The following is an 8717-nucleotide window of genomic DNA, read 5'->3' as shown; positions in this document are numbered from 1 at the left end:
AAGAGCTACACAGAAGCTATTATCATCACTGTATTTGACTTCAGTAGAGTTACTTCAGGTTGGTACTTGTGTACCTAATCAGATCCCAGATATCTGGGGTGAAATTCGGGCCTCACTGGAGTCAATGGGAATTTTACCATTGACTTCAATGGAGCCAGAGTTTCATCCTTGGACTCTAGGTGGTGTTGCATTTAAAATGGTACCTATATCCAAGACCTTGCTCTTCAACCATTAGAATTAAGAACTTGGAATTTTCAAAAGCACCTGAGGGCATTAGAAGCACAAATCCCATTGACTTTCAATGAGACTTGTACCTCTAACTCCCTTACGTGCTTTTGAAAACCCTGCCTTTGGCCAACATGATTCCTCAAATGACACCTGGGTGATAGAGGGCTGAGAACACCAACTCGCTTTGCATAGGCCACCAAGCAGCTACCAAATGGTAATTATGTTCTATCTCTCCCTCCTCCCTTGTGTCTGTCATGTCAATTTAGATTGTAAGCACTTTGGGGCAAGGACTGTCTGATTCTCTGTGTTAGCACAGTGGGGCCCCATTCTGGGCTGGTCCCAAGGCATTACCATAATAAGCACGATTAAAAATAATAATAAAGTAGCCAGCAACCTTCAATCAGTTCCAATCGATGGGTGACTTTAAGCCACAAGGTGGAGGTGAAGAGCCCCATCTCCTGTTACCAGTCCCTTTGAGCCATGCATTCAGTCTGCTGAAGGGTAGCTCTTAAAAACCCCAGATCACCTTGCTCCCCCACATCAAAACTTCACATAATTAAAAAGCAGATATCAGCAAAATAATAGCAAAAGCTCCAGCAGGAATCTATTTGTGTAGCCCATCTAGGGGCTGACGACAACCCAAAAGGAAAAAAAAGTTTTCTCTAGTCTGGCAAAACAATTTTCATAAGAACAGCTGCTATTTGCAAGTCTTACATTTGGTCTACTGTCCTGCAGGGGTAAGAATTGGACAGCATGTTTACTATGATTTCATAGTCCTCTGTCTGGGCTGCCAAAGTAAGCATGTTTTGGATGGAAATCTGTATTAAAAGAAAAAAAGTAAGCTTGGCAGCAAAATGAGGCTTCACATTCATCTCCTACCCGACTTGGTTTCTTTTAATCCCTTGCCATGATACAGGGAAATACGATCCTCTACCATTAAAAGAAGTTAAGCACCATACTGTATGTGACTTGAGATTTGCTCCCTTAATGGGATGACCGAGGCCAATGGAATCTGGTTGTAAATTGAAAGGCGACAATGGAAAATGTTGCAAATGTTCTCTCTTCCCTTCAGCACCGATATGGCTGTTGTCCATTTCTTGATTATTATTATTATTATTATTTTGTCTGTGGGGAAGGGAAGGGGGCAAAAGGGGAAGAGATTTCTTTCTGGATTGCTCTTTAAGAACTCTTCCTATTCCCATTTATCGTCTTTATTGCAGCTTCTTAGAGCTAATATCTTGGCCTGTCTCCTCCTTCTCAAATAGAAGCTCTGTAAGTGATTTTGTGGTTTTCCCATTCCGAGGTACACGAAGCTTTTTATAAGACAAAATAATATTTTGTTGTAACCGGAGCCATATATAATTGAAGACGTTGATGTAGCAAACACTGACTCCCTACATCAGAGTTCCCTAGTCAGTATGTTGATTTTATTTCTGTTTTGAAGAGCCTTTGCATGCTCATTACATACACGTGGCAGTGCTTGTAGATTTCAGCCTTGGGAATGTTAGCGACTCAGCCTAATTTACCTCATTAGCATCAGCATGTGAGCTCATCTTCCATGCTAAAGCAGGGCTGGATCTGATCAACATTTGGATGGGAGACGTTGAAAGAAAACCCAGTGTGCTGCAGAAAGTGCTGTTGTTTAATAGATGCTACATTTCGCTCACGTCAGCACAACGCTGGGGCATTAGTTCTGTTGCTGAAAGTGACGTCTTTCATCAAATATTAATGGACATAAAACTTACACCCCTTACAGGCATTATGTCATTCTTTGTAAGGGTGTTCTCTCCAGTTTCCCACCTCAATTCAAACACAGGGTTAATGGCATCTTGCCCAGCCAAATTCCACCCCACAATTTTGATGTGATGTTACTATTCTTCACTTTCTGTCCTAAAACGGTTGAATTGCTGAGCTGCTTCGTACAGCTGCTGTATTCAGCCTCAGAGATGGCTGCATTGTCTTCTTGTATCTGCAGCAGTTTGTAAATGCCTTTGGGATCCTTCAGGATGAAACACGCTGTATAAGTATAGACTGTAGTATTTTCATTTTAAAGTTAAAGCCAATTTACCAAAGAAAGCATACTCTTAAAGGAGATCTGCAAAGGATTTTCTTCCTTAAATTGTGCTCATATCCTTTTTTCTGCTTCTTTCTGGTTTATAAAGAGCTAACGTTTTTTTGAGAGGAGCGATGGGAAGAGGGGGAGTTACACTTTTTCTGAAATTTTTTGTACATTTGAACAGTACAGTTTCAAATGTGATCTTCCCTGGTTTCCCTGGAGGCCATTCTGGGTTCTAGTCCTGGCTGTACCACAGATTCTCTCTGTGAGTTTGCACAAATCATTCAACCACTCTCTGCTTCATTTTTCCCCATCTGTAAAGTAGGGTGAATGCATTCCTGCTTCACAAGGGGTTAGTGAGGCTAAAAGTGTTGCTGTTGGTGAAATGTTTTGAGATCTTTCAATAGGAAGTGTTATTGAAAGACAAAAGAGTAGTATTCTTGAGTGGGTAGAAACAGGAGAGATGGAAGACCACTAGGGAGTAATGCGAGAAGGGATTTAGGGTGTATAGTTGTAGTGGAGCCATGGGGTTGTTAGGGGGCCGTGGTTGTCATGGTCATGAGGAGGCAGTGAATTGGAGGAGTGGGTCAGGGAAACCTCATCCCCTGGTAGGTAGGTTTCTTTGTGCTGAGGAATCTTTCCCTGTGTTTTGTGGGGATTTCTCAAAACAGGGAAAACCCACCCATTACGGGGTGAGATTTCCCTGGCCCAACCTATAAAATGCAGGGCCAGCTTTAAGTCCTGTCAGTCAGCCAGCCTCCACAGGCCTGTTTGACTGAGGAAAGGATGTGGTAGGTGTTCCCCTCAAGATTTTGGTGACTGCCCCATGGAACTGGTGAGCAGTGACCCCATTGGCATCTCCAGAAAAAAGGAAGAATGAGCTCGTGGACAACCCCCTGAAGATGACTGGAAAGGAGAGGGAATAACTACCAGAACTCCCAAGAAGACTCCAATTTTGTGTCGTGTAGAACCTAATGTGGCAGTTATGGGAGGGTTATTAGCCCATGAGACATGCAAGGGGAGCAGGGGACTCTGATTGTTGGGTGTATTTCACTAGACTGACTTGATGTTTGTCTTTTCTCCTTAACATTGGCCTAGCACCCTCTTATAAGGTAACTAGACACCCCAGTTGTCTCCGGGGAGACGTGGGTTTCGGACAGAGAGGTTGGGAGGGCAGGCCACAAGATGATCCCTTAAGAAGTGGAGCATAATGTGAGAAAATCTGAGAGCCACTGAATTCCAGCACTGTGATGGAGGGTGTTTGGGGAGCTATAATGAAAAGTCTCCTTCCACAGCATGACTTTGACTCTGTCTGCTTTGGCCATGGTGTGAGGTTGAAGCGCCACCTAGCGCCTCTTGCTAGATCTTAGCCTGTGGTGATGAACAACTATTTTCATCTGGGAGGGTTGGAAAGCTCTCTATTCCCAGCACACATCAGCTACAAGTAAGAGAATAAAATGTAAAGAACAAGCCTACAAGCCCACCTTTTAGGGAAGTGGGGAGGAAAAACTTTGACGCTGCCTTTAGACATCAAAATGAAGCATATCCATTCTCTTCTCCAAAAAAAGAAGAACAGGAGGACTTGTGGCACCTTAGAGACTAACAAATTTATTAGTTTAATAATAAGTTTTATTAATAAATAAATATAAGTTTTATTAATAAATTTGTTAGTCTCTAAGGTGCCACAAGTCCTCCTGTTCTTCTTTTTGCGGATACAGACTAACACGGCTGCTACTCTGAAACCATTCTCTTCTCCCCCGTTCCCCATAGGCTGCTTTAGTCCTGTCCTTGCAGGCAACTCTTTGCAGATAAATAGCAGCAGCAAAGCTGTGAACTCTCTTTTCCTCCACCTTGCTTATCTCAGTGACGTGTTACCTTGAAGGCTACTGAATTTCAGCAGGCTGAAAACTAGGAGAATTAAGGCTAAAAGATGACATCGAAAGAACAAGAATCTTGGTAAATTTAAATAATGTGATACAAATACTTTAAAAGCAGCCTCTGATACAAATTTCCTTAAAAAAAAAAACAGTTTAAAGAAACCAGCTGCACTCAACTCCCAGGAGGTAAAACTTGCTCCAATTTATTCTCATATGGTCAGACACTGCTGTTGCACCTGTGCAAAGCCATTAACTTCAGGGAGTAAGTGTAAGGTTTAACTGAAAGCAGCATTCAACATATAGAGCGCATGCAGGATTTTGTTTCAAGTCTCTTGCTAATGTGTCCCCTCTTGTTCAGTCAGGGCTAACCTGCTTGTAATCAGTCACTGGGGATTATATATACACACACTGGGAGGACTAGATGCACACATCTTCTCTTTCCTTTTCTGGGCTGACTTTGGACACAGGCCCAGACTTCTGGATCTTGAGGTTCAGCCACTTTTTACCCCACCAGCTCAGTATCTGGCACACCTTTACTGCTCATAGAAGACTTAGAAGTTTTTTGTGGGCACCTGAACTGGTTCTTTTCCCCCTCCCTGCTGGTCTTCCCTTGTAGGCTCATGTCTCACAGCTGCCTGGGCATTTAAGAAAGTAGGAGCTCCACGGTGACCAGGAAGTCAGTGATAGTACAAAGTGGGGAGAGTGTGACTGATACACAGAACAATAGGGATCAACAGCAGCAAACTGCCCTCCAGCACTCACCGGTGGTGCAGCTGGGTCTGGGTCTCTGCGCTTCCTGCTGCTGGTGAGTGCAGGCCCGGCCCTCCAGCAGTCCTTCAGGAAGTGGGGGGCGGGGCTGGGGCGGAGCAGGGCGGGGGCTTTGGGGAAGGGATGGTGCCCCAAATTTCCTGGTGCCCTACACAGCTGCGTACTTTGCATATGGGTAAGGACGGCCTTGTAGACAGAGGCCACTGCAGAGTCTCAGTTTCTAGTGCAGCTGTGTTTATTTTCATTAGGTAGCAAGGAACCTTTTAGACAAGGGAGATCAGGTTCTGAAAGGCAATTCTCTACTGGAGCAAATGGAATAATTTGTAGTGAATAACATACTCGACAAACTTAACCTCTCGTTCTGTTTGTAGATTATGTGTGAGCATCTATTATTTATTTGTATTACTGTGGAGCCCTAACAATGGATCAGGACCCCAGTGCGGTAGGCGCTATACGAACACAGAACAAAAAGACTATCCCTTCCCCAAAGAGCCTAAAATCTCAGTATAAGACAAGATAATAGATGGATACTGGCAGAGGGGGCACTACAGGAAAATAATAAGACAATACTGGTCAGCATGATAGGCAGTTATCTCAGCATACCAGCTGCCTAACTGTGGTCAAGTTTTTAATAGGCATCAAGGCAAAGGAGACTCTTCAGAGTGGGTTTGAAGAAGGACAATGAGTTAGTTTTACAGATGTTTATGGGGAGTTTCTCCCAAGTGTGAGGGGCAGCAGGAGAGAAAGCAGGAAGGTGCGGGGCCAAGGGTGCTGGGCCGGGGGCTGGGCCGGGGGCTGGGCCGGGGGTGCTCGGCCAGGGGCTGAGCCAGGCTGGAGACACCGGGGCCGGGGCCAGCCGCCAGAGAGAGCCGCTCGGTTGGGGGGACAAGACTGGGCCGCGCCTCCTCCCCCGCAGCTTACCTGCTGCCTGCTTCAGGCTTCCCGCGAATCAAATGTTCGCGGGAAGCAGGGGAGGGGGCGGAGTTGGGGCGGGGACTTTGGGGAAGGGGTGGAGTTGGGGCGGGGCATGGGCGAGGGCGGGGCCGGGGCCCTGTGGAGTGTCCTCTTTTTGGACACTCAAAATATGGTAACCCTACCTTACTGGTTAAACATAACTCTTAGAGTCATGTTCCTGCTGTGCATATTCAGACTTTAAAAGTTAAAACTGGTTTTCAGGAACGCTCTTTAATCTTTGCTATTTCTCTAAACATTCCTGCCAACAAACTAATTTCCTAGAATATTTGTGCAAAGTGAGAATACAGAGGGCATCAATGCCTCTGAAGTAAACTCAGCTTTGCTGAAGTGAATAGTCATGGAAGATCCCCCTAACTCTAGTTTCCATGCTAGCAATATAAATCTAAATTTTGGTGGGGGGACAGGGGGGTTGGAATTATTTAAACTAGTAGCTGGAGGCAAGCTGGTCTGTGCTGCAAAGCAGTTAAATCAGACCATGCAATCTGCTAGGCCCAGCAGTATCATTACAAATGAGAACTCAAGGAGCAGGAGAGAAGAGTGAATAGGTGACATTGGGGGACAATCTAGACCAGTGGTTCTCAACCACAGATCTGGGGCCCCCTGGTGGGTCACAAGCAGGTTTCAGGGGGGCCATCAAGCAGGGCCAGCATTAGAGTAGCTGGGGGTCAGGGCACAAAGCCAAAGCCCCACCGCATGGAGCTGAAATCCCTGGGGCTTAACCCCAAGCCTGAGCAATGTAGCTGTGGCGTGGGGCCCCAGGCAATTGCCCTGCTTGCTACCCCTAACAATGGCCCTGGATTTTATATGCAGAAAACCAGTTCTTCTGGCACAAGTGGGCTATGGAGTTTTTATAGCATGTTGGGAGAGGGGGAATCAGAAAGAAAAAGGTTGAGATCCCCTTTACCAAGCTAGATATTATACCCATTTTGCACGTGGTGTAATGGGGTTAAAGGGCTTGATCCTGCTTCCTTTTTAATCAACGTGAGTCTTGCTATTGACTTCAATAGGAGCAGGGTTAGAGTCAAGATGAGTTACACCAACCTTGAGACTTGTTCAAGGTCATACAGCAAGTCACCGATAGAGCTAGGAATGAAATTCATGGGTGAAATCCTGGCTCCATTGAAGTCAATGGCAAAACTCCCATGGGGGTCAAGATTTCACCCCATGTCTTGTCTCCCAGCCTTGTGTGTTACACTGACTCTGTGTTGGTACTGGGTATGACAAGACTTCATAGACTCTATCAAAAGAGATTTTCTGGGTGGAGAGGACCGAGAGGTAGCACATGTACAGAAACAATATCGGGACACCAGACCAAATAAACTGGAAGTGTAGTACCAGCCTCTGGATTAGAACAAGGATGATGGATGTAAAATGTGAAGAGCAATCATGGAGGTGGCAATATCTAACACAGGAGTTTTCAGCCTGTGGTTCATGGACCCCTGGTGATCTGCAGACTATGTCTAAAGGGTCAGCAAAAGGTAACTGAAAATAAAGTTTCAGATCCCAGAAAGGCGTTCTGTTTTTCTGATTGATCAGAAGTATGTGAATACCCCACCTACAGGTCAAAACCTGGAATTGTTGTTGCTACCATAGAAGCCCACAGTTTTGCGCCTTTCTCATGCTGTGTTAAATGCCGAGCCAAGCACATGCAACATAGTTGAATTCTGTTCAGTCAATTTACAGTCTAAGACTTTTATGGTAGGGGTCCATGGAGCACAGATTAAATTTCCAAAGGGGTTTGCACCTCCACTGGAAATGTTCTAGGGATCTGCAAATGAAAAAAAGGTTGAAAACCACTGATCTAATACAACACTAAAAGGCAGTGTCTCCTTTTGTGACTCTGTAACATCTGAGCTGGTTTAGGAAGCCCGCATGGTTGAGCCACTAAGTAACAGTCAATTGTGCAGAATTAAATGTAACACCCCTGCTTGCTTGCAGGGTGGCTTCAGCACAGTGGCACTGAACTGCAAGGAAAGGAATGTGCACGGGTGCACTAGTGATGGAGGAAAAGAGCAGGGAGAAACTCCACCCCAAACTGGTGATGTTCTTCACATCAGAAAAAAGAGAGGACTTGTGTGTAGTAAAGATGCTTAACTCACATGTGGCCAGTCAAGTGTCTTGGCTCTCCAGGTCACAGAGTCAGGCTGAGAGCCTGCGCTGTACAATTTACCATACAAGGTCTGGCTAAGTCCTGGCCTGGGTTAAACAATCATGCAGCTACAGGGCAGCATTCCTATCTAGCTCTACAGAGGGGGGACAAGTTGCTGTGCTGGCTAACACAGCATGAGGCCCAGAGGGATGTGGTTAGCCCTCAAGTCAGGATGCAAAGTGCTGACTTCTGCAGAAGCAACCGGTGGGACTCCCTGACCTAAGCTCTCTGGTGTTGTGGGAGATGTGGCTTTTGTGCAAAGAAGGGATAGTCTATGTAACCTACAGCCAGAAAGAGTGAGAAAAACCAGACTGTTTAATAGCAGCAAGAGACTGGGCCTGGAAAAAATTAAATTGACTTAGTCAAGCAGATCAAGGCATATGAATAACTCCTGAAAGGCCTAACAAAACTAGGTAACTGGGCAACAGGCTGGCACGTGGAATCCAATTTAGACACATGCAAGGTAGTGTACACTGAAAGAGGCAATCTGCTATACACTGCTGGGCTCTGATCTACAACAGCTATAGGCTCAAGGGAAAAAAATCGGTCTTGTTGACAATGCAGTGAGGGTGACTGCTCAACACCCAGGGGTGGGCAAAAAGGGAATGGATCTCTGGATATATTAAGACAGCAACAGAGATTGTTATGACAATGTCACTTCTAT

The sequence above is a fragment of the Chrysemys picta genome, chromosome 1 (genome assembly GCF_011386835.1).
Source record: "Chrysemys picta bellii isolate R12L10 chromosome 1, ASM1138683v2, whole genome shotgun sequence".
In the NCBI taxonomy this organism is placed as follows: Eukaryota; Metazoa; Chordata; order Testudines; family Emydidae; genus Chrysemys; species Chrysemys picta.
The sequence above is the reverse complement of the archived record's forward strand: the minus strand, read 5'-3'. Positions refer to the sequence as shown.